The 27,321-nt window shown below is 39.6% G+C and overlaps 1 protein-coding gene across 1 annotated transcript in view; it reads right to left on the minus strand.

Annotated features, from left to right (window-relative positions):
• Positions 1-13,219: 13,219 nt before the first annotated feature.
• The window catches only part of LOC129670238 (cysteine-rich secretory protein 1-like), a 75,186-nt gene continuing 61,084 nt past the window's right edge, over positions 13,220-27,321 (minus strand). Inside the window, exon 12 of the mRNA XM_055598719.1 lies at positions 13,220-13,250. The gene's annotated coding sequence lies outside the window, so the exon portion shown is untranslated. The remainder of the gene's footprint in view (positions 13,251-27,321) is intronic.

Consider the following 27,321-nt stretch of genomic DNA (forward strand, 5'->3'; position numbering starts at 1 on the left):
GATTGCTGTCTTACCAAAAGCAGCCTACAGATTCAATGTAATCCCTATCTATCTTGATTGAGTTAACCCAGAAGCCAAAAGACACACCAAGTGTATATACTCACTCATAAGTGGATATTAGCCATATAATATAGGAAAAAAATATTAAAACAAATACTCCTAAAGAAGTTAAACAACGAGTTTGCGGGGGGCGGAGCCAAGATGGCGACTAGCACACACAGTTTCCGAGCTGTGGAAGAGATAAAGTTCTGAGTTGATGAGTGGAAGAACTTCTGAAGCCAGGGAAACAACGGAGAGACTTTCTAAACAACAGGGAACATCGCAGGAGGTGAAAACCTTGGTCTCCGGTCACCCAGGGACTTGTTTGGGGAAGGTGAGAAACGATCCTTTGATCTCTCGGCACTCCCCTCCCCCAGACCTCCCTCCTCCTCGGCACAGAGGACTCGCCTTTCTCAGCACAGACCTAACTGCCTGTGGCCTGCAGCCACTGAGGCGGAGCCCCAAGCCCTTTATCGGCAAAGGCCAGCAGTACTGTGTCTCTGAGCCCCAGATTCACGCATGGCGGCTGCACCATCCTCCCAGGGCCCGAGTCTGCTAGACGCCATACTAGCTCCGCAGGAGCGCCATCACTGATGGTACGGCCCGCCCAATCCCACAGTGACAGAGAATACGCTATATACTCACCAAAACCAGACAGAAACGCCATACAAGCTAGACACACCAGGCGCTGGGCCTCCGAAGCTTGGAGAGCACAGTGAAGAGACCCCAGGACTTCCCAGAAAGCATCTGGACTAGCAACCCAGTCTCCAGTTACAGCGGGACTTTCTAACCTGGCGGCGGAGCAGCACTGAGCTGGCGGGGCACATCAGCCCTCCAGCTTAAGACTAACCAGGGACAAACCAGAGAACAGAAAGGCTGGTTACCCCGATTCCCACTGACGTGACCACCCTGAAATCTCCAGCTGCAGCAAGAACTCATAACCTGGCAGTGACAGCAGCACGGAACTGGCGGAGCACATCAAAGAAGCAGGGCCAAACCAGAGAGCAGAGAGCCCAGATACGCCGATCTCTGCCAATTGTCCTGCCTGTAAGTGAGTGCACCCTTGAGAAACTGCAGCTCCACTGATCCTGGGTTCTTCTAAAACAGAAGCCAGGCATCGAACCCCCTCCCACCCATATACCCACTTTGGGAAACAGAGGGGCACTTGGAACATTGAAGTTTCTGCTCTGTGGGTCTAATTGAGGAGTTAAGGCAGTTAATGCCAGAAATTGCGCTGCGATCATCACTAGCGCCTGCGACATATACATTGCAGAGCCCCTCCCACACACTCAAGGGTTCAACATTAGCCATCATTCTGTCCCTCGAGACACATGCCCACACCCACTTACACACACACAAACATATAAACACGCACACACGCACGCTTGCATTTGCCTCTGTTTGCGCCTGCGTACTTTCCTCCCACAGGTACAGCTAGTCCTCAGCATACACTAAGGACACGGGACCTCTCTCAACTTCCTGAAGAATTCTCCAGTCACTAGAGAGAGACAGTACCAGTCTAATCGGCAAAATCCAAAAACAAACAGGGAAGGTCTCAGATAAGCCAATGGCCAGGGGTAGGCGAAAGAACACCTCCAACATAAATCAGGACATCATGACTTCACCAGCAAACCCCAAAATCGATGGATACTCCAATTCATCAGAAGCACAGGAAAATGACCTTAAAGCCATGCTTGCTCAATTATTTGAGGCTCATAAGGAGGAAATGAACAAATCTTTCAAAGAGTTGGCCAGTCAATTGGAGGTAAAGAAAGAAGAAATAGACAAAACCCTTAAAGAAACACAGGCAAACATAGCCAAACAAATAGAGGCATAAGTAGAGAAAAAATTAGTGGCATACAAAAAGGAAATGAACAAAGAAATAGAGTCCATCGTAGAGAGACAGGAATCCAAATTCAAACAAATAAAAGAAATGGTGCAAGGCATGAAAACAGAATTAGAATCAATAAAGAAAACACAAAATGAGAAAACTCTTGAGCTGGAGAACTTGGAGAAAAGATCAGGAACCACAAAAGTAAGCATCACCAACAGAATACAAGAGATGGAAGAGAGAATCTCTGGAGCTGAAGACACACTTGCAGAAATTGATACTTCTCTCAAAGAAAAAGTAAAATCAGAAAAATTCCAATCACAAAATATCCAAGAAATCAAGGATGCTATGAAAAGACAAAATCTAAGAATAATAGGAATTGAAGAAAAAGAAGACTCCAGGCTCCAAGGTCCAGAAAATATTTTCAAAAAAATCATAGAAGAAAATTTTCCCAACTTAAAGAAAGAGATGTCCATAAATATACAAGAGGCCTACAGAACACCAAATAGACTAGACCAGAAAAGAAACACATCACGTCACATCATAGTCAAAACACTAAATCTACAGAACAAAGAAAAGATATTAAAAGCAGCAAGGGAAAAAGGCCAAGTAACATATGAAGGTAGACCTATCAGAATCACACCAGACTTCTCATCAGAAACTATGAAAGCCAGAAGGGCCTGGGCAAGCATCATGGAGACTCTAAGAGATCACAAATGTCAACCGAGACTACTATACCCTGCAAAGCTTTCAATCAACATAGATGGAGAAAACAAAATACTCCATGACAAAACTAAATTTACGCAATATCTATACAGCAAACCAACCCTACAGAAGATACTAGAAGGAAAACTCCAATCCAACAAAAACGAATTCACCCAAGAAAACAGGGCATACAGATAATGTCCCAACAAAAATGAAAAGAAAACAAGCAATGAAACAAGGTAAGATCATCGACTCCATTACAAAAGGAACTAACATGCATTGGTCAATATTATCTATCAATATTAATGGACTCAACTCACCAATAAAAAGACACAGGCTAACAGAATGGTTACGGAAACAGGACCCAACATTCTGTTGCATCCAAGAAACACACCTATGCAACAAAGATAAACACTACCTCAGAGTAAAGGGCTGGAAAAATGTTTTTCAAGCAAATGGTTCCAGAAAACAAGCGGGAGTAGCCATCCTAATATCTAATAAAATAGACTTTCAACCCAAGTTAATCAAAAAAGATAAGGAGGGCCACTATATTCTCATCAAAGGAAAAATCCAACAAGAGGACATCACAATTTTGAATATCTATGCCCCAAATACAAGAGCACCTACATTCGTAAATGAAACAATATTAAAGCTTAAATCATAAATTGATCCTAATACCTTAATAGTGGGAGACTTCAACACCCCACTCTCATCAAGGGACAGATCAACCAGACAGACACCAAATAGGGAAATAAAAGCACTCACAGAATCCCTAAATCAAATGGACCTAATAGATGTCTACAGATCTTTTCACCCAAACTCAAAAGAGTACACCTTCTTTTCAGCACCACATGGAACTTCCTCCAAAATAGACCATATATTGGGTCACAAAGCAAGCCTCAACAGATACAAAAGGATTGAAATAATCCCTTGTATACTATCTGACCACCATGGACTAAAGCTGGACATCAACAACAACAGAAACAACAAAAAGCCGACACGCACATGGAAACTGAACAACTTACTACTCAATGACAGCTGGGTCAAGGAAGAAATAAAGAAAGAAATTAAAGACTTTCTAGAATTCAATGAAAATGAAGGCACAACATACCCAAATTTATGGGACACATTGAAAGCAGTGCTCAGAGGAAAATTTATAGCACTAAGTGCCTACAAAAAGAAATCCGTAACATCACATACAAACAACTTAATGACCCAACTGAAAAACCTAGAAAAAAAAGAAGCAGATACACCCAAGAGGAACAGACGGCTGGAAATAATCAAACTAAGGGCAGAAATCAATCAATTAGAAACAAATAAAATTATCCAAAGAATCAATGAAACAAAAAGCTGGTTCTTTGAGAAAATCAACAAGATAGACAAACCCTTAGCCAAACTAACTAAAAAGCAGAGAGAAACCATACAAATCAGCAAAATCAGAAAGGAAAATGGGGGCATAACTACAGACACTGAGGAAATCCAAACGATTATTAGGTCATACTACAAAAGCCTATATGGCACAAAATTTGAAAATCTAAATGAAATGGATAACTTTCTTGACAGATTCCATCTACCAAAATTAAGTCAAGATCAGGTAGAAAGACTGAATAGTCCTATATCTCCCAAGGAAATTGAAGCAGTCATTAACAGTCTCCCCTCCAAAAAAAGCCCTGGACCAGATGGCTTCAGCGCAGAATTCTACAAGACCTTCAAAGAAGTACTAACACCAATTCTCCTCAAACTATTCCATAAAATAGAAACAGAAGGAACACTACCAAACTCATTCTATGAAGCCACAGTCACTTTGATACCTAAACCACACAAAGATCCAACCAAAAAAGAGAACTTCAGACCTATCTCTCTTATGAACATTGATGCAAAAATACTCAATAAAATACTTGCAAACCGAATCCAAGAACACATCAAAGATATCATCCACCATGACCAAGTAGGCTTCATCCCAGGAATGCAAGGGTGGTTCAACATACGGAAATCCATCAATGTAATCCACCACATAAACAAAATGAAGGAGAAAAACCACATGATCATCTCCTTAGATGCTGAAAAAGCATTTGACAAAGTCCAACACCCATTTATGTTTAAAGTCTTGGAGAGATCAGGGATACAAGGCACATACCTAAAGATAGTAAAGGCAATATACAGCAAGCCTATAGCCAACATCAAACTCAATGGAGAGAAACTTAAATCAATCCCACAGAAATCAGGGACAAGACAAGGCTGCCCACTCTCTCCATATCTCTTTAACATTGTACTTGAAGTCCTAGCCAGAGCAATAAGACAACTAAAGGAGATCAAGGGGATAAAAATCGGAAAGGAAGAGGTCAAAGTGTCACTATTTGCAGATGATATGATAGTATACATGAGCGACCCCAAAGATTCAACCAGAGAACTTCTTCAGCTGATAAACACCTTCAGCAAAGTGGCAGGATACAAAATCAACTCAAAAAAAATCAGAAGCCCTCTTGTATACCAAAGACAAAAAGGCTGAGAAAGAAATTAGGGAAACAACAACCTTCACAATAGCCACTAATAACATAAAGTACCTTGGTGTGACTCTAACCAAGCAAGTGAAAGACCTGTTTGAGAAAAACTTCAAGTCTTTGAAGAAAGAAATTGAAGAAAATCTCAGAAGATGGAAAGATCTCCCGTGCTCATGGATTGGTAAGATTAACATTGTGAAAATGGCCATCCTGCCAAAAGCAATCTACAGATTCAATGCAATTCCCATCAAAATACCAACTCAATTCTTTACAGACCTTGAAAAAAAGATTCTCAGCTTCATATGGAGAAACAAGACACCCAGAATCTCCAAAACGATCCTGTACAACAACAGATCATCTGGAGGTATCTCCATTCCCAATCTCAAGCTGTACTACAGGGCAACAGTAATAAAAACTGCATGGTATTGGCATAGAAACAGAAAGGAGGATCAATGGAATCGCATAGAAGACCCATAAATAAACCCACACACCTATGAATACTCAATATTTGACAAAGAAGCCAAATCCATTCAATGGAAAAAAGACAGCATCTTCAACAAATGGTGCTGGACCAACTGGATGTCTACATGCAGAAAAATGAAAATAGATCCATATTTATCACCCTGCACAAAACTAAAGTCCAAGTGGATCAAGGACCTCAACATAAAACCAGATACTCTAAATCAGTTGGAAAAAAAAGTGGGAAACAGCCTAGAACTCATTGGCACAGGAGACAACTTCCTGAACAGAACACCAACAGCACAGGCTCTAAGAGCAACAATCAATAAATGGGACCTCATGAAACTGAAAAGCTTCTGTAAAGCAAAAGACACTGTCATCAAAACAAAAAGACAGCCTACAGATTGGGAAAGAATCTTCACCAACCCTTTATCTGACAGAGGGCTAATATCCAGTATATATAAAGAACTAAAGAAGCAGAAAAGCAACAAACCAAGTAATCCACTTAAAAAATGGGGAACAGAGCTAAACAGAGAATTCTCGAAAGAGGAACATCGAATGGCAGAGAAACACTTAAAGAAATGCTCAACCTCATTAGCCATTAGGGAAATGCAAATCAAAACGACCCTGAGATATCACCTTACACCCATCAGAATGGCCAAGATGAAAAACTCAAGTGATAGCACATGCTGGAGAGGTTGTGGAGAAAAGGGAACCCTCCTCCATTGCTGGTGGGAATGTAAACTGGTTCAACCACTTTGGAAGTCAATCTGGAGCTTTCTCAGACAACTAGGAGTAGTGCTACCTCAAGACCCAGCTATACCACTCCTAGGTATATACCCAAAATTTGCTCAAGTACACAACAAGGACATTTGTTCAACCATGTTCGTAGCAGCTTTATTTGTAATAGCCAGAACTTGGAAACAACCCAGATGTCCATCAACGGAGGAATGGATACAGAAATTGTGGTATTTTTACACAATGGAATACTACTCAGCAATCAAAAAGGAGGAAATCATGAAATTTGTAGGCAAGTGGTGGGATCTAGAAAAGATCATTCTGAGTGAAGTATCCCAGAAGGAGAAAGACAAACTTGGTATATACTCGCTTATATAGACCTACAAGATATGATAAACATAATGAAATCTACACACCTAAAGAAGATAATCAAGAACGTGGACACAGGCGAAGGTGATTAATCCTCATTTAGAAAGACAAATGGGATGTGCATTGAACTTATGACAGGAGTCTACCACAAAAGGCATCTGAAAGACTCTACCTAGCAGTGTTTCAAAGCAGACACTAAGACTCATAACCAAACCCTCGGCAGAGTGCAGGGAATCATATGAAAGAAGGGAAGTTAGTATGATGTGGAAAGGATAGGAGCTCTACAAGGACCAAACATATCTGGGCACAGGGTCTTTTCTGAGACTGACACTCAACCAAGGACCATCTATGGATATAACCTAGAACTTCTGCTCGGATGTGGCCCATGGTAGCTCAGTAACCAAGTAGTTTTCCAAAGTAAGGGGAACACGGACTATTTCTAACAGGATTTCAAGGGCAGGCTGTTTGACACCCCCCCCCCCCCCCCGGGGGAGCAGTGTGTTTGGCCCCAGAGGAGGACTTTGCGGCCAGCCCTGAAGATACCTGATAAAACAGGGTCAGATGAAAGGGGAGGAGGTCCTCCCCTATCAGAGGACTTGGAAAGGGGCAGGGAGGAGACCAGGGAGGGAGTGTGGGGTTGGGGAGGGAATGAGGGAGCGGGATATAGCTGGGACACAGAGTTAACAAAATGTAACTAAAAAGAAAATAATAATAATAATAATAATAATAATAATAATAATAATAATAATAAAAGTCTTCTTGGAACACAGCAAAAAAAAAAAGTGAGACCAACAAAAATGCAAAAGAATGTTGCAGTAAATATGAAAAAATGAATAAAATACAGAAATATTTAGTAATGCAGATATAATAGACAGAAAATTCTATGACTTAAAAGGCAAGACACAGAGAATGAAAAATGGTATTAGATTACTCAAACAATCTCTTGCTTGAAAAGGGACAAAAGACAAAATAGTGCATGATTGACTCAACCATCAATGCTGGGAAATTATTCAGGGCTGTTTTCCAATGTAAATTGAACCTACCACAGAGGGCCTCTGAAAGCCTCTGCCGTGCAGACTGTCAAAGCAGATGCTGAGCCTGATGGCCAACTGAAGGGCAGAGTGAATGGAATTTTATGTAAGAAGTGGGAAATAGCAAGAGCTGGAGAGGACAGGAACACCACAAGGAGAACAACAGAAGAAGAAAATTTGAACACAGGGAACTTCCCAGAGACTCATACTCCAACCAAGGACTATTCATGGAGATAACCTAGAACCCCTGCACAGATGTAGTCCATGGCAGTTCAGTGTCCAAGTGGGTTACATAGTAATGGGAAGAGGGACTGCCTCTGACATAATCTGATTGGCCTGCTCTTTGATCACCTCCCCCTGAGGGGGGAGCAGCCTTACCAGGCCACAGTAGAGGACAATGCAGCCACTTTTGATGAGAACTGATAGACTAAGATCAGAAAGGAGAGGAGAACCTCCTCTATCAGTGGACTTATGGAGGGGCATGCATGCAGAAAGGGGAGGGAGGGTGGGATCGGGAGGGGAGGAGGGAGGGGCTTATGGGAGGATACAAAATGAATAAAGTGTAATTAATAAAAAAAAGTAACAATAATACAGAAAAAAATACTTTGACCCAGCTTATTCTAATAGTACCTTTTTGCCTTCAAAATACTTAGATGTTAATGAATGTTTCTATTGCCTTGGATCCTGTCATTCTTTCTGTGTAACTGCTTTTAGGATACTCTTGTCATAATTGAAACGTCAGGCTTTATTTGTCGCTGTATATCTTGCCCATTTTGAATGCACTTAATTTCATAGAAATGTAAGTACATCATTTCCTCTGTATGCTCTGATCAATCTAAAGTGTTTCCTATTCTTTGCATCAACCTTTGGAAGATGTCTTGGAATTTGAGGCAAGCTTTTGGGACCTGCAGTCTGAATGCCACATGTTGAACTGATTCTTGCTCTGATACTTTTGTTACTGTGTGTTAAGCTTCTTTCCTCTTAGGCAGCAGATTTCAGATCACCTAGAACTGGAGTCCAAATCTGTTTTGCTAGGCTTGCATATTAATACCAATATAATTAAATCACAATAAATTACATTTGGCACAAAAAAATTTAACTAATATGATGAGAGAAAAAAAAAAGGTCAAAGAAAAACACTTCATTCAAACCACTTTCTGCAGCAACATTCTGCAAACTACATTCTGCAGCCAATGCAGAACAGCCACTTATGTCTTCAGAGCTGCAAATACCTGTCTCTACTCAATAAAAGAAGGAGATCCGGAAAAACCATAGACTAATGGGAATTTGCAACAGAAGCTGTTCTGAACTGAAAGCTCATGAAACAAGATATTTGAGCTAAGACTGGAGCATGAAAGTAATTTCCATGGTAGGATGACAGTATTTACAATGCCAGTGACACATGGAACCTCTGTAGTTAAAATATATGGGCATAGCCTAGCAATCTTAAAAGCGAAATCTGGTCAAGTGGGAACACACCATGATGTTGTCTAGAAAACTCAGTTTCAATATGTTTCCTCATCTTCCCTTTATAGATCTCAAGACCACGTTGGGCCTAAGCTGTCATAGGGAGCATAAGTCCTACTTGCAACTCATTATTTACTGTTCCACCAAGTAGAAGAATAAACATCATTGCTCTCAACGGTCTAGGCAATGAGTGTATAATAATCTAAGGTAACATAGAATTTTTTGTAGGTCCTTTGTAGTTATTTGTGTCTATGGAGTAAGAGCAAGAAAACGGCATTGTAGTTAGCTATGGAAAGATTTTTAACTCAAATTTGAGTCATAAATGCCAATGAAGAATAGGCAGTGATTTGAAAGAGAGAGTTATGGAGTATATTCAAGGGTTTGAATATACAATTTTTTTATACAATTTACAAAAGTGGTAAATTGTATAAAAATGTCAAAAGTACTAGATGTTTGCTGGTAATGACTCTGTATTGTCTTTGAACTAGGTAACAGTCTGAAGCAAATCATATAATTTTTAAATAAAAATTTGAAGGTGAAAAGTTAAGACACATTATAAAAAGAAGGTACCACTCCTTCAATTTACAAGGTAAGCTATTTATGAGTTCCATCAGGAAGGCTAATGCATCCACACTGAGTGGCCTTTAGGAGCATTTAAAGAATCTAGGATTTGGCAAATTAGAAAACTGGACATTATGTGAAATGAGTGAGTGTATTTAAAACTTAATAAAAATATGAAACCACCCATCTCTCAAAGCATGGATTGAGTGAACTTAAATAGAATATAAATACAATGCATTAATTGTTTTTATATTTTCCTATTGAAGGAACAAAGTGAAATTTGATTCAAGTGTAAGAAAAACTGGCTTAATTTATTTATTTATTTTAGCCAAACACTTTTTTATTTTTATTATGGCATATTTAAAGTTACTAGTAACATTGATCAGTTGGTTTCAATTTGCATTTAACTAACAGAAGCAAGATTGTGTTATCAAACAATTTGGGATGTAAATCAAAGTTAAATAGAGCAGAGAGTGACACAAAGTCTGAATGATAAATCATGTCTTTGAAACAGTCTGTTCATTATCTGTAACCATTCTGAGATTTTGTTACTCCAAATTTAGTTAAATTTTTGATGGGGAACAAAGTTGCCGTTAGACTTAACCAATCACAAATGCATCTTAAGTTTAATGACAACTCTATTAACTTAATAAATAACAGAAATTTATAGATAAGCTTCATTTGGTCTCAGTCTTAGCTGCATTTATTTTTATTTATTTTTTTTTCGTATTTTATTTTTTTCTTATCAGTTACATTTTATTAACTATGTACCCCAGCCGTGTCCCGATCCCTCATTCCCTCCCAGTCCCTCCCTCCCTCATCTCCACCGTGCCCCTTGCCAAGTCCACTGATAGGGGGGACCTCCTCCCCATTCATCTGATCCTGTTTTATCAGGTATCCTCAGGACTGGCTGCAAAGCTCTCCTCTGTGGCCTAACAGGACTGCTCCTCCCTTGGGGGGGTGGGGAGGCCAAAGAGCCAGCCATTGAGTTCCTGTTACAAATAGTCCTTGTTCCCCTCACTATGGGAAACCAATTGGTTACTGAGCTACTACAGGCTACATCTGAGCAGAGGTTCTAGGTTACATTCATACATGGTCCTTGGTTGCATGTCAGTCTCAGAAAAGACCCTGTGCCCAGATATGTTTGGTCCTTGTGGAGCTCCTATCCTTTCCTCATCAGACTAACTCCCCTTCTTTCTTATGATTCCCTGCACCCTGCCAAAGGTTTGGTCATGAGTCTTTGCTTTGAAAACACTGCTAGTTAGAGTTTTTCAAATGCGCTCAGTAGACTCCTGTCAATGTTTAATGCATATCCCATCTGTCTTTCTAAACGAGGATTGATCATCTTACCCCATGTCCGCTCTCTTGATTATCTTTTTTAGGTGTATAGATTTCATTATGTTTATCCTATCTTATAGGTCTATATAAGTGAGTATATACCGTGTTTGTCTTTCTCCTTCTGGGATATTTCACTCAGGATGATCTTTTCTAGGTCCCACCATTTGCCTGCAAAGTTCATGATTTCCTCCTTTTTGATTGCTGAGTAGTATTCCATTGTGTAAAAATACCATAATTTCTGTACCCATTCCTCCGTTGATGGACATCTGGGTTGTTTCCAGGTTCTGGCTATTACAAATAAAGCTGCTATAAACATGGTTGAGCAAATATCTCTTTTGTGTACTTGAGCAAACTCTGGGTATATACCTAGCAGTGGTATAGCTGGGTCTTCAGGAAGCACTATTCCTAATTGTCTTAGAAAGCACCAGATAGATTTCCAGAGTGGTTGAACCAGTTTACATTCCCACCAGCAGTGGAGGAGGGTTCCCCTTTCTCCACAACCTCTCCAGCATGTGTTGTCCCTTGAGTTTTTCATCTTGGCCATTCTGATGGGTGTAAGGTGATATCTCAGGGTCGTTTTGATTTGCATTTCCCTGATGGCTAATGAGGATGAGCATTTCTTTAAGTGTTTCTCTGCCATTCGATATTCCTCTGTCGAGAATTCTCTGTTTAGGTCTGTTCCCCATTTTTTAATTGGATTACTTGGTTTGCTGCTTTTCAGCTTCTTTAGTTCTTTGTATATACTCGATATTAGTCCTCTGTCAGATAAAGGGTTAGTGAAGATTCTTTCCCAATCTGTAGGCAGGCGTTTTGTTTTGATGACAGTGTCCTTTGCTTTACAGAAGCTTTTCAGTTTCATGAGGTCCCATTTATTGACTGTTGCTCTTAGAGCCTGTGCTGTTGGTGTTCTGTTCAGGAAGTTGTCTCCTGTGCCAATGAGTTCTAGGCTGTTCCCCACTTTTTCTTCTAACAGATTTAGAGTATCTGGTTTTATGTTGAGGTCTTTGATCCACTTGGACTTCAGTTTTGTGCAGGGTGATAAATATAGATCTATTTTCATTTTTCTGCATGTGGACATCCAGTTGGACCAGCACCATTTGTTGAAGATGCTGTCTTTTTTCCATTGAATGGTTTTGGCTTCTTTGTCAAAAATCGAGTATTCATAGGTGTGTGGGTTTATTTCTGGGTCTTCTATGCGGTTCCATTGATCCTCCTTTCTGTTTTTATGCCAATACCATGCAGTTTTTATTACTATTGCTCTGTAGTACAACTTGAGATCGGGGATGGAGATACCTCCAGATGATCTGTTGTTGTACAGGATCGTTTTGGAGATTCTGGGTGTCTTGTTTCTCCATATGAAGCTGAGAATCTTTTTTTCAAGTTCTGTAAAGAATTGAGTTGGTATTTTGATGGGAATTGCATTGAATCTGTAGATTGCTTTTGCCAGGATGGCCATTTTCACAATGTTAATCCTACTGATCCATGAGCATGGGAGATCTTTCCATCTTCTGAGATCTTCTTCAATTTCTTTCTTCAGAGACTTGAAGTTTTTCTCAAACAGGTCTTTCACTTGCTTGGTTAGTGTCACCCCAAGATACTTTATGTTATTAGTGGCTTTTGTGAAGGGTGTTGTTTCCCTAATTTCTTTCTTGGCCATTTTGTCTTTGGTATACAGGAGGGCTTCTGATTTTTTTGAGTTGATTTTGTATCCTGCCACTTTGCTGAAGGTGTTTATCAACTGGAGGAGTTCTCTGGTTGAATTCTTGGGGTCGCTCATATATACTATCATATCATCTGCGAATAGTGACACTTTGACCTCTTCCTTTCTGATCTGTATCCCCTTGATCTCCTTTAGTTGTCTTATTGCTCTGGCTAGGACTTCAAGTACTATATTGAAGAGGTAGGGAGAGAGTGGGCAGCCTTGTCTTGTCCTTGATTTCAGTGGGATTGATTTAAGTTTCTCTCCATTGAGTTTGATGTTGGCTATAGGCTTGCTGTATATTGCCTTTACTATGTTTAGGTGTGTGCCTTGTATTCCTGATCCCTCCAAGACTTTAAACACGAATGGGTTTTGGACTTTGTCAAATGCTTTTTCAGCATCTAAGGAGATGATCATGTGGTTTTTCTCCTTCAGACAAACTGCCTTTCAAAGGTGCTTCAATATCTTGTCACAACCTTGGCACACTGATTCATGTCTAGTACAGATGAAAGCTGTTTGAAGAGAATAACAAAATAAAATATTATAAATGTTGAAAAATAAATTTAAAATTTGTAATTGATTTTTGTAAATTTCCCTTTTGTAGACAGAATAATAGACATGTACAGAACAAAACTAGGAATTTTTCTCTGTTAGCAAATACACATCAGAAACATCAATAAAATCATTTAGCTTATGTATCATCCACATTAGAGGCAAAGTTGGCACAATTAAACTACAGTGGCCCTACATGGAAACACTTCCATTGTCATATTGTTAATGAACTTGGCACACATAGTTGCTTGCATATAACCTCTGTCAATATGTTGGTTACCCTCTGTGTCCCATGCACTGCTGTCTCCAACTAAAACATGTTCTCTGCTTAGCTTAGCCATGGCTTCTTTACCAGTGATGTTTTTTCTAATAACTCTGCTGCTTCCATAAATGCTCACTGAAGTAATGGTAAGTGTAAAATGCATAATCATCTCAGATCTACCTAACTAGTTTGTGAAATTGCACACTACTTGAGAATAACGCAATCCAGAGTCTAATAAGTGACAACATTCTGAAGGAGTCTTGAGGCACTTAACAGGATTATGAGTGATAAGAGAGTAAGTTTGCACTTTCCACCAATAACAGGTGTAAGAGCCACCAGTGAGACATGGCAACTGGATACTTAAAAATGGGGGTACAGTTTGATCACCTCCCCCTGAGGGGGAGCAGCCCTACCAGGCCACAGAAGACGACAATGCAGGCACTTTTGCTGAGAACTGATAGACTAAGATCAGAAAGGAGAGGAGAACCTCCCCTATCAGTGGACTTGGGGAGGGGCATGCATGCAGAAAGGGGAGGGAGGGTGGGATCAGGAGGGCAGGAGGGAGGGGTTTATGGGGGGATACAAAATGAATAAAGTGTAATTAATAAAAAATAAAAAAAAGTTTAAAAAAATGGGGATATACAGGGACTTCTGACATGAACTGATTGGCCTGGTCTTTGATCACCTCCCCCTGAGGGGGAAGCAAACCTTACCAGGCCACAGAGGAAGACAATGCAGCCACTCTTGATGAGACCTAACAGACTAGGATCAGAAAGAAGAAAAAGAAACCCTCCCCAACCAGTGGACTTGGGGAGGGGAGTGTGTGGAGAAGGCGGAGGAAGGGAGTGATTGGGAGGGGAGGAGGCAGGGAACTAGAGGGGGATACAAAGTAAATAAAGTATAATTAAAAATAAAAAAAGAATAAAAGAATTGGAAAGAAAAAATGGGGATACACTACAAATACACTGTAATTGAGATGCATGTAAAGTACAAAGCAAGAAGAGTTGAATTCATGTAGGAAGCATGTCTTGGGTTGGAATGGCGCATTGTGAAATATGAGGCAGGGGCAGAAAAAATCTATCAGTGGACAAAGAATTTTATTTTAAATCAACTTTATTTTGAGGACCAACTCCAAAAATTATGCTTTAACCTCTATAGTATGTGACATCTTTTTCAGTCTCAAGAGATAAATAACCTCTACTTACTCTGTAGCATATGGATGGTTTTTAATAGGATTGTTGATAGAATGTTCACTCAATATCTCAGTTGAGATGCTATATTTTATCCTCAATAGCTATAAAAATATGTGTCTCCTAAGAAATGTCTTATGATAGTAATTAAAAATACATCTTTAAAAAATAAATTTTATCTAAAAAGAAAGTTGTTATAAAAAGCAGAAAATTACTATTAACTTTTCTCTTAAGAAAACTCATTTTTGAGTTTTGAAATGAATTTTCTTTATATTTCATTTTGAATTTAAAAGAAATAGACTGGTGATGACAATGTTAGCTTTGATTATTTGATTATTATTGCAATGATTATTACAGATGTCTAGCATGTGCATTCTTTCTACCTCGAATTAGTATGTTTGGTAGGTGTATTTGTTCAAGCACTCTCTAAGGGTTCCTGTTCTTTGGAATATAAAATAGGAAAGAAATATAGACATACATTAGAAAATTGCTATAACGTATGGGGAGATATATGAGGACAAGCCTCTAAAAGTGTACAGAAATCAATCTTCATTCATGGTCCAGTGAATAACTCACCTTGAACTGTCAAAGAATATGCAAAATGACAGCATGTCTTTTACATCTGTTTAAAATGGTGCTCTTAGTCATAGGCCAATACAACTGTTGTAGAAATTCAACCTTAGATCCCATTCTGACAATTCACAGGCATTGTTCTACACCTAAACTCAGTCCCTACATGCACATATTGATAAGATAATGTAAACATTTAAACCTGTGCTACTCTATTATCAATTATATTAATGTTGTTAATCTGAACTGAAAAACAATCACGTCACTAGTTCACACTAGTTCAATTTACTCTTCCCAAATAGAATAAAGCATTTCTGTGTTAATATCTGAAATTTGGATGTTGAGAAGCCCTGAAAATTTTGACTCAGATATGTGAAATAATCCTGTGAGAGTGCTAAGTACAAAGCCTCCTCTTGCACTGAGTTCAATCTTTTCTAACTTTGGGTGACAAGAGGCTGGTGTGTCCTGGAAAGACTAGAGTAAATCCTGAGCTCACACCCTCTTCTTATCATACTTCATCTTGTGCAAATACAAAAGGATAGCTTTTGTGTTTCTTACTGTAAAGCTTGTTGTATAAAGTTATCTCTACTTCAGGTTCTGACACAGACTCAGGAAAAAACCCACCATATCTCCTGATCACAAGACAAATGTCAAGGCTCTCTTGGACACGATTATCTGTGAAAATTTAGGAAATAAATTCGAAGATATTAACAAGTCGTTACATGGCTACAACAAAGACCTAATATTGCTTGAGTACACACCCGATGATATTCAATATATGATTGACAGGTGTATTATCTTGAATATCCTAGGACTATGTTGTTATGGCAAGTAATGGACACTGTAATCTCCCTTAGCATGGCCTGTTCAAGGTCCTCGTGTTAGGCACCAAAAATGATGGTTTACTCACTCATTCAAAAACTCTTTTGACAATAATTGAATTTAGTGAATTCTGAGTTTATTTTTCCCCCAAATAAACTAAAAGCCTCTTAGGGGCCTAAACAGTGGGCCTCCCATTATTCTCTCCAGCAAGTCTGTATACTCATTACTTAACACAAACACAAGAAGCATGGAGAGTGTACATAAATTCAATAAACTAAGAAAATTAGTGTCTCCACTTAGAAGCTGAAGTGTTCTGAGCAAGCTGTGTGTGGAAGTTAGGAACTAGCATCACTTTAAAATTAATGCCCTAACCTTTCCTTCTTTAATTCAGTGGATCTCAGCCTTCCTCATGCTGCAACTCTTTACTGTACCTCCTTATGTTGTGGTGACCCCCAACGTAAAGTTATTTTCATTGCTACTTCATAACTGTTAATTTCTTAATGTTGTAAATTATAACATAAAGATCTGATGTTTATGATATCTAATATGTGACCCCTGTAACATGGTCAGTGGACCCCCAAAGGGATTGTTCCCAAAAGGTTAAGAACCTTTGCCTTAAAGTCACATGTATTTTGTTGGCAGAATTCCCAGTAAAATTCTTTCTTACACTTGCTTAGCTTAATCTGATCATATTGGTATGAAACTGTGCTATGCTTTAGAATATGTACCTTTGTGGTTATTCAATAGTAACTCTCATGTTTTTTGTTGTTTGTTTGCTTGCTTGCTTGTTTTTTGAGACAGGGTTTTTCTGTGTAGCCCTTGCTGTCCTCGTTTTGCTTTGTAGATCAGGCTGGCCTCTTACTCACAGCAACCTGACTACCTCTGCCTCCCTGAGTGCTGGGATTATAGGCATGCACTACCATGCTCAGCTCTTTTCATTTTATGTGATTTTTTAAAATGATTTCACACTAACGTAATAGATTTTGATCACACTCCTATATCTGGCTTTTTTATTTCCATCCATTTTCCATTAACTCTGATTTATTTCAACCAATAAATACTCTCATTATTCTTGCCCTTTTTGTTGTTATTTGTGATGCACTGGATTTAACCAATGCTACACTCACAGTCATGTGTATGAAGTAATGCCTGGATCAAAAGAAAATCACTAATGGCTCAGCCCTGAAGATAATGATTCCACCTGCTCCAGCAGCTGTCCACTACCAATGCTTCCCTAGAGAGCAACCAGGTCCTATGAGAGCCTTGCTCATTTATGACTGAATGTTAACACGGCCTCTCTTGTGCAGGCCTGTAATGGCAACCCAAAGTCCATTTTTCCATGTGGAAAAGAAGAGTAAGTCTCAGTTGGATGCTCCCATTCATTAAAGGTGGTTAACTTCTTAAATGAATTGTAGAAGGTTGTGGTAAAGTACTTGTTCTTGAAGATGGACATGTGTAAATGGAACAGCTGCTCATATTTCAAAACGGCTGGCCATTCTTCTTCCAGCTTCTTCTGAAATCATGATAGGGATATTTCTCCCTAAATACTCACTTTGCAACCTCATAGAGCATTTGAGGTAAGCTTTGGAAGTACTTTTTTCCAGGGAATGAAACTCCTTGACACTCATATCATAGAAATTCCTTAAAACTGATTAAGAATTCATAGTTTGTATTGCTTCCCATGGAATTTTTGGTGGTGGATTCTTGCTGTTTGAATTTGTTTCTTTCTATTGATTATGCCCAGTCCTTAGACAGTGATCGTCTATGGTATAATGATTTTTTTTTTAAACTTGTTTGAGTTTTTTTTTTTTTTTAATTGTCAGGACAGAGTATCAGCTACTAATTCTGTGACTTCTACTGTATCAATAGTAGAAGACAATACAATTTGCTTTTAAATTTATAATTTAAAATACAGTTGAAACATAATTCAAAACGTTTTTAACATTTTTATTTTATGTTTCAGTTGACATCCTTGTTGCAGCCTCATTTCTCCTCTCCTCACACTCCCACCTTCCTATCTACTCCCTCTCCCTGTGCCATCTTTCCTCCCCTTTTCCTATGAAAATGAAAACTCCCTATGCCCGCCAGCCCAGCTCAGCAGTTTCATCAGTACTGAGCATGTCCTCTTCCCCTGTGGCCTGGCAAGGCTCTCCAGCCAGGGAGAAGTGATTTAAAAAACCACTGGCAATTGATTCCAATGTAGTCCCCACTTCCATTACTGGAGGTCCTACCTGAGGCTGAAATTGCCCATCTGTTACATCTTTGCAGGAGGCTTAGTTCCAGTTCATGCATGGTCCTTGGTTGATTCTTCAGTCTCAGCAAGCTCCTCTGAGCCCTGGTTAGTTGGCTCTGTTGGTCTTCTTGTGGAGCTCCTATCATCTTCAGGTCCTTTGCTTTTTCCTCTCAATTTTTCACCTGATTCCCTGATGCATCATGCAGTGTTTGGCTGTGAGTCTTGGCATCTGTTTTCAAGAGCTGCTGGGTAGCACCTCTCAGGTGACAATTCTATCAGTGTCTGTCTGCAAGTTTAGCGGAGTATCCTTCATAATGTCATAGGCTGGCATTCTCTGATAGGGTGGGTTTTTAGTTGGACCAGTCCTTGGGCATTCTCTCAATCTCTGCTCTTTATCTCTTCACATCTTGCAGGCAGGGTAAATTTTGGGTCAACGTTTTTGCGTATAGGTTGGTGTTCTCCTCCCTCTGCTAGGAGACTAGTCTAGTTAGAGGGTGTCCTCTTCAGTCTCTATGGCCTCTGCTACTAGGAGTCTCTGCCTGAATACTCCTAATGTCTTCCTAGGAGCCTACAGTGACATAGGTCTCCAGCTTGTCACAGGGATACCCCAACCCTCAGTTTCTCTTTTCTCTACAGTCAGTCTGTCCTCTCATCCTTGCTCGCCCCACTTCTGTTCTCCGCCCCCTTAACTCTGCCCCTCTCCAACCTTGATCCCTCCCTTCAGCCACTACCTCTTCCTATTCTATTTCCCCTTCCAAGTGAGATTCATGCATCCTTCCTTGGGTCCTCCTTATCACTTATCTTTTTGAATCTATGCCTCATGCTAAGCTAATTGTGCTATGTGGCTAAAATCCACTTATGAATGAGTACAAAGCATGTGTGGTTTTCTGGGTCTGGGTTACCTCACTCAGGATGATCTTTTCTGGTTACATCCATTTTACTGCAAATTCCATGATTTCTCTTTGTTGTTGTTGTTGTTGTTAATAGCTGAGTAGTAGTCCTTGTGTAAATGTGCCACGGTTTCTTTATCTATTTTTTCAGTTGAGGAACATCTAGGTTGCTTCCCAATTCTGGCTATTATGAATAAAGCTGTTAGAAACACAGTTGAGAAAGTATCCTTGCTGTATGGTGCAGCCTTTTTTGGATATATACCCAGGAGTGGTATAGCTAAGTCTTGAAGTAAAGCTATTTCAAATGTTCTGAGGAAGTGCCAGATTGATTTCCAAAGAGACTGTAGCAGTTTACATTAGCTCCAGCAATGGAGGACTATGCCCCTCATGCCACACTCCATGCAGCATGTGCTATCCCTTTAGATTTTAATTTTAGGCAATCTTACAGTTGTGAGATAGAATCTTATAGTCTTTTTGATTTGCATTTCCTTGATGACTGAGGACGTTGAACATTTCTTTACCTGCTTCTCAGTCATTTGAGATTTCTCTGTTGAGAACTCTCTGTTTAGTTCTGTGCCCCATTTTTAGCTGATTTTTTTTTATTGGTGTTTTATTTCTTGAATTCATTTTATGTTTTGTATATTACCCCTTTGTCCATTGTTGGATCGGTAAAGATCTTTTCCCAATCTGTAGACTGTCATTTCATTTATTGACAGTGTGCTTTGCCTTATAGAAGATTTTCAGTTTCAAGAAATCCCATTTTTTATTGTTAATCTTGTAGCCTGAGCTATTTAAATAAATGAAAAGAAAGAAAAGGAAAAGAAAAGAAACTGGAAAATGCCCTACAGACTTGTCTACAGCCTGATCTTTTGGATACATTTTCTTAATTGAGATTTCCTCCTCTCTGATGACTTTAGCTTGTGCTATATTGACAAACAAATACCCACTACACTATGTTAAGAGAAAATTGAGAAATTTGTACAAGGATATGCACTAAAACACATTACAAATTAAACTGAAATAAAATCCTTTAAAATATTCTAATGACCCAGAGGAAGCCTAGGAAAGAAAACAGAGGAAGTGAACATAGGTCAACACCACACACACACACACACACACAACCACCACCACCACACCCGACCACACCACACCATACCACACCACAGAAACATACAGAAAACTAATGTAATAACAGACTGAACCTCCAGTAATATTTGAAGGTGAAAGTAGACAAGGGGTCCCTGGGAAATAGTGATCTAGTTCAGCTCAGGCACATTTCAACCTTTGTCACAGCGTGAGATTTGCTGAGACAACACTGCGCAATACATTACATTTAAACATGTACCAGAGAAGCCGGAAAAAAAAAAAAGTTTCTGAGCAACGGACTTGGCATCATTGCTAGGACTTGACTAGCAGAATTCCACACTGAAGGAGAAATTTGAAGTGGGGACGAGGGTAGGTTTTAGTTACTCTCTCTAAACTACAGGCAAGGAGTAGTTAGCACAATGCATTTCTCTGAAAAAATAAAAAATCTCTATAAAAGCCTTTGAAGGACTAAGAAGAAATGAAAAGGAAAACAAACTTCAGGCTCCTGTTTTGTTAGAAACTGCTTGAGAAATCCAACAGCGCCCTCTGTTGGTGCAGTACAGCAGTGCATCGAAATTCAAAAGTGGATGCATTTTTTTAAATTTATTTTTAAATTAATATTTCATTAATTATAATTTATTCACTTTTTATCCAAGATGCAGCCCCAGTCCTTCCCTCCTCCCAATCCACCCTCTCTTTCTTTTCTCCTCCCACTCCATTCCCACAGTACACTGATGGGGAGATCTTACCCCCCTTCCATTTGACCCTAGCGTATCAAGACTCCTCAGGACTGGCTGCAATGTCCTCTTCTGTGGTCTCGTAAGCCTGTTCTCCCTTCAAGGGGAGGTGATCAAAGATCCAGCCACTGAGTTCATGTCAGAGACAGTCCCTGTTCCCATTGCTAGGATACCCACTTGGACACTGACCTGCCATGGGCTACATCTGTGCAGCGGATCTAGGTTATCTCCATGCATGGTTCTTCAGAAAGTCATAGAGGATAGACAAAGAAGAGGGAGAAAATAGGGAATAGGTCAGGATCCTGCCACAGAGGGCCTCCAAAAGACTCTAGGCACCAGAGTATTAAAACAGATGCTAAGACTCATAGCCAAACTTTATGCGAAGTGTAGGGAATCTTTTTTTTTAATTTTTTATTAATTACACTTTATTCATTTTGTATCCCCCCATAAGTCCCTCCCTCCTCCCCTCCCGATCCCACCCTCCCTCCCCTTTCTGAAAGAAGAGGGAATAGAAAGACCCGGAATGGACAGGAGCTCCACAAGGAGAGTAACAGAACCAAAAATCTTGGCCTAGGGGTTTTTTCAGAGACGAAGTTTCATTCTTAACTCCATTCCTATTGTATCTAGGCTGGCAGTGATATTCGCATGGACACTCCTCCCCTAACAACCATACACATACATATATGATACATATATTATATATGTATCTATATACATATTTGATATACATATATGTATATAACATACTACGAAATATGTGTGTGTCCTAGTTAGAGTTGCTATTATATATGTATATATCCGTACCTATATGTATATTAGTAAATGAAGGATGTTTCATCTCTGTATATAGATACATATATGTATCTATATATGTATATGTATATAGATATAGATATATCTATATAGATATATCTATATAGATATATGTATCTATATACAGAGATGAAACATCCTTCATTTACTAATTAAGAAAATGCCATAAAGTACCAGATAACCAAGCTACAATCCACAGATTCAAAGAAGCCAAGGAGGGGCCAAAGGAGGATACTTGATTCTCACTCAGAAAAGGAAGAACATAGGTATCTAAAGTAGTTTCTGAGCAATGGACTTGACATGATTGCTAGGACTTAAAGAGCGGGATTCCACATTGAAGGAGAATCTTCAAGTGGGGACAGACACTGGTTTCAGTTATTCTCTCAAAACCACAGGCAGTGAGTAGGTAGCTCAATGTGCTTCTCAGGGGAAAAAAAAAAAAAGGGCTATAAAAGCCTATAAAGGACTAAGAAGAAATGGAAAGGAAAACAAACTGCAGGCTCCTGTTTCGTTAGAAACTGTGTGAGATACTTTAACCAGAAGAGCATATGCAGCAAGTACTATCCAGAGGCACTGTGTGTATCCAGACACCTTAAGCATATTAAACAGTTGTGCACAAACAGTGCAAAAGATACACTTCTCATCAATAAAATAGCGCTTCTGTCAATTTGCCTTGTTTTGTAAAATAATGTTACTTTATTAAAATGTTATTTTAGAAAAGAAAGAAAGAAAGAAAGAAAGAAAGAAAGAAAGAAAGAAAGAAAGAAAGAAAGAAAGAAAGAAAAAGAAACTCTTGTGAGAAATTCACCAGAGCCCTCTGCTGGCACAGTACAGCGGTGCAGCTGAAATTCAAAAGTGGAGGCTCTTGTTTAAGACCTGGTTTGTTCTGTGATGTCACTATGAAGCTGTTTCAAATAGAGGAGTTACTGTCTACATAGAGACAGGGAGACATATCCATTCTCCATTCTTTTCTAAACTAGAAATAATATATCGTCTAATATATGTCAAGTAAGAAATACTTGCTTGTAAGAAATACAATACTTGCTTGTAAGTAAGAAATATATGCTGTAAGAAATAAAGTGCTACTATGGAAAAGTTGCTTTCAGATGCAAGACACCACGTTTTGTATGCGAACTTAACTGTCTTTTGAATCAACATTCTCTCCACTCCCAGCTCATACATTACTCACTTTTATTTAGAATACGTTAACTGCTTTGACATATTTTCTACTATTTTACGTTAAAATTTCTCTAAGTTTTTTTCTACATAAATCATTTTATCTGTTTAAAGAAACTCTGGTGTTTCTAAAACATTATAAACAGATAAACACAACTGTCACTGCCAGACCCAGAGGCTTTTAGACAAATATCGTACCAAAACCACCATCCGATAGCCCGCAAAGTAAAAGTCTTGAAGGAATCCTGCTCCCCCAGGTGGCACCTTTGGAAGGAATTCTGTACGCAGCATGTGTGGTCTGCCATCTAGTGGTCCCGTGGATTGACTTTGCTGGGAGATTTCTGCACTTTTGTTCAAGAGAGACTTTTCACCATTCCTTCTATGAGGCTAGGGCTTTCACAGGAGCAACCTGCGAAAGCTTATTTCTTTCCCATAAAAATACTCAAACACTAAAGGCTCATTTAAGAGTTGGGGCTGTGCTACATCGTTTGTGGTAGCAGTTTTGGGTGAACGATCTCAGAATTACGTGAGACCTTTGAGATGGTACTTTGCAGTGTGCAATAGTGTGTCCTTCCCTGTTGGGAAACACAGTGAAACTATAGAATTAATCACATCACTGTGAATCAGGATTCAGTATAGAGATTTAAAAGACCCCATTGTTTTTATCTCCACATAAAGGGCAAGTACGTTGTGCTACTGAACTGCTGCTACTGCAGGAGGTCAGGAATGGAAAAGAGAACATGTTCTGGATTTTCCTAAAATTTCTGTCTTCTACATCTTTTTGTCCCTGCTTTCTTCTTCTTTACTGTGATCAAACAAGCCTCCTACTTGGGTACTTATCCTGAATGCCATTCTTTTTAACGTTGTTTTATCTTTCTCCTGATTTTTGTCAATATATTAATATATTGCATGTATCAATAAATACACACATGTGCTCAATGCAGGATAATAATCTTCTCCTGCATCACACATAGCATTTACCATGTTATAATATAAATGTAATGTTGATTAGACAAAGGCCCTTTATGAACTACGGACCTGGAAGGCAGTAGAAAAGTGCCCACTGTATGATTCACATTTTGTGTAAATAAATCCCAACAAAGCACATAGAATTTTCATCTTTGAGAGATCCAAGATGGCGATGCCAGGAGGACATTGTGTCTGAGGGGCAGGACAGCAGTGTCAACATAGCGACCAGGAGACTGAACTCTGGGACCTAAAACACCAGCTTTTGTAAATGCCAGGTGAGAGGAAATCCTATTTGTGAAATCAGTTAGGACCAACCTCAGGTCAACCAATCAATCCCTAGAAAAGGTTCTGCGGACCAGCGGGCAGACAGCCGCTGGCTCAGATCAGAATGCACAGCCTCCCACCCAGAGCGGCGCCCCCAGTCACCATCCCAGACCAAGACACACAGTCTCCAGACCAGAGCAGAGCCCTCATTTGCTCGCCCAGAGAGGATTGCACAGCCTCCGGCCTAGAAGGGGAGCCCAGAGTGAGGCTCACAGCTACCAGCACAGATCAGGGCGCACAGTGTCCTGACCAAAGCGGCACCCTCAGCCACCATCTCAGAACGGGCACACAGTCTCTGACCCAGAGCTGGGCCTTCAGCTGCCAGCCCAGAGTAGAGCACTCAGCCTCTGGCCCAGAGACTTACTGTGCACTCGACTCACCTTCCTAGGGAGAACTGTGGTCCCCAGGGCACCAGACACTGAGTTTCCCTGTTGGGAGAAAACCCCACAGCTAGGGAATCAGCAGATTCTTCAAGAGAGCTGTACCTGGAAAATAGTGTAACAGCAGCAGCTCACTAAATTCAGAAAGAGAAACCCAGCAGCAGGGCAGCTGTCTCTAGGACTTCTATGGGTGAGAGGAGAGCCACCCTGACTAACAAAGACCACAACTACCACTCAGGTGTGTATGCCTGAGGTGAGCAGTGACAATTACTGAGAAACACTGGCCATTCAGTGACCACACCCAAAAAGCAGAGGAGGCCTCATTCAGGAAAAATCATCTTCCTGCCAAGAGGATTCTCTCTACCCCAGGATACCAGGAAGCACCAGAAACTAACAGCCAACACTTAAAATAGCCCAATGGGTAGAGGTCAGAGTAAAAGCTCAACCAACAAAAGACAGAGCAATATGAAATCTCCAGAACCCAGTCATCCAGGAATGAGCAGCTCTGAATACCTCAGCATAATTGAAATTCAAGGAGATGACCTTGCTTCTATGCTGAAGAAGAGGATAATAAAATAAACAAATAAAATACGTAAAGATTTAGAGGAAGATAAAATCAAACAGATTATGGCCATCCATAAAGAAATGCAGGAAGTTAAAGACAAACAGATTATGACCACCCATAAAGAAATACAGGAAGTTGCAGTCAAACAATTTGTGGCCTTCAGAGAAGAAGTAATTAAATCACTGAAAGAAATAAAAGAAACAGAGGAATGTTCAAACAAACATGTGAAGAACTAAAAGAAAACAAGAAAATACAATCAGACAGGTGAAGGTAATAAAAAAAATCAAGATCTGAAGATAGAATTGGGAAAATTAAAGAAAACAAAACGGAGAAAATCGTGAAAAGGAAAAATTTAGGGAAGAAAACAGGAACTTCAGAGGTAAACATAACCAACAGACTACAAGAGATGGAAGAAAGAATATCAGGTGTAAAGGATACAATGGAAGAAATCAATGTATCTGTCAAAGAAAATGTTAAAGCTAAAAAATTCCTGACACAAACCATCCAAGAAATCCAAGACAATATGAAAACACACAACCTAAGAATAATAGGAATACAGGAAAAGGAAGATTCCCTCCTCCAAGGCCCAGAAAAATATCTTAAAAAAAAAAAAACATAGAAGAAAATTTCTGAACTTAAAAGAGAGGCCTATAAGAATAAAAGAGCCCTAATAAAAGAATACCAAATAAATTAGACCAGAATAGAAAATCCTCCTTCCACATAATAGTAACACTAAGTATACAGAACAAAGAAAAAATACTAAAACCTGCAAGAGAAAAAGGCCAAGTAACATATAATGGCAAACCCATCAGAATCACACCTGACTTCTCAACAAAGACTATGAAAGCCAGAAGGACTTGGAGGGATATCATGCAGACCCTAAGAGAACACAGATGTCAGCATAGGCTAATATATCCAGCAAAACACTCAATTATCATAGATGGAGAAAGCAAGGTATTCAATGATGAAAACAAATTCCTAACCACAATACCTACCCACAAATCCAGCATTACAAAAGATACTAGAAGGAAAAATAGAACCCAGAAAAACTAACTACATTCAGGAAAACACAAGAAACAAATAACCTCACTACAGGAAAACTAAAAGTAGCCAAGCACACAAACACACACATCAAAATCAAAGGATCGTGAACTGCCATGGGCTACACCTGTGCAGGGGTTCCAGGTCATCTCCATGAATAGTCCTTGGTTGGAGTATGGGTCTCTGGGAAGTTCCCTATGTTCAAATTATCTTGTTCTGTTGCTCTCCTTGTGGAGTTCCCGTCCCCTCCAGCTCTTACTATTTCCCACTTCTTACATAGAATTCCATTCACTCTGCCCATCAGTTGGCCATCAGGCTCAGCATCTGCTTTGACGGTCTATACTGCAGAAGCTTTCAGAGGCCCTCTGTGGCAGGTTTCAAGGTTGTTTCCTGTTTTCTTCTGGCTTTCAGAGGCCCTTTGTAGCAGGTTCCGAGGTTGTTTCCTATTTTCTTTTTCTTCTGATGTCCATCCTCTTTGCCTTTCAGGATGGGGATTGAACATTTTAGTTAGGGTCCTCTCTTTTGCTTAGTTTGTTTAGATGTACAGATTTTAGTGGGTTTATTCTATATTGTATGTTTATATGAGTGAGTATATACCATGTGTGTCTTTTTGCTTCTGGGACAACTCACTCAGGATGATCCTTTCCAGGTTCCACCATTTACCTGCAAATTTCATGATTTCCTTATTTTTCATTGCTGAGTAATACTCCATTGTATAGATGTACCACAGTTTCTGCATCCATTCTTCAGTTGAGGGGCATCTGGGTTGGTTCCAGCTTCTGGCTATTACAAATAAAGCTGCTACAAACATGGTTGAGCAAATGTCCTTTTTTGTGGGTTACATAGTAATGGGAAGAGGGACTGCCTCTGACATAATCTGATTGGCCTGCTCATTGATCACTTCCCCCTGAGGGGGGAGCAACCTTATCAGGCCACAGTAGAGGACAATGCAGCTACTTTTGATGAGAACTGA

Source organism: Psammomys obesus, unplaced genomic scaffold (genome assembly GCF_907164565.1).
Source record: "Psammomys obesus unplaced genomic scaffold, mPsaObe1.curated_primary_1811, whole genome shotgun sequence".
NCBI lineage: Eukaryota > Metazoa > Chordata > Mammalia > Rodentia > Muridae > Psammomys > Psammomys obesus.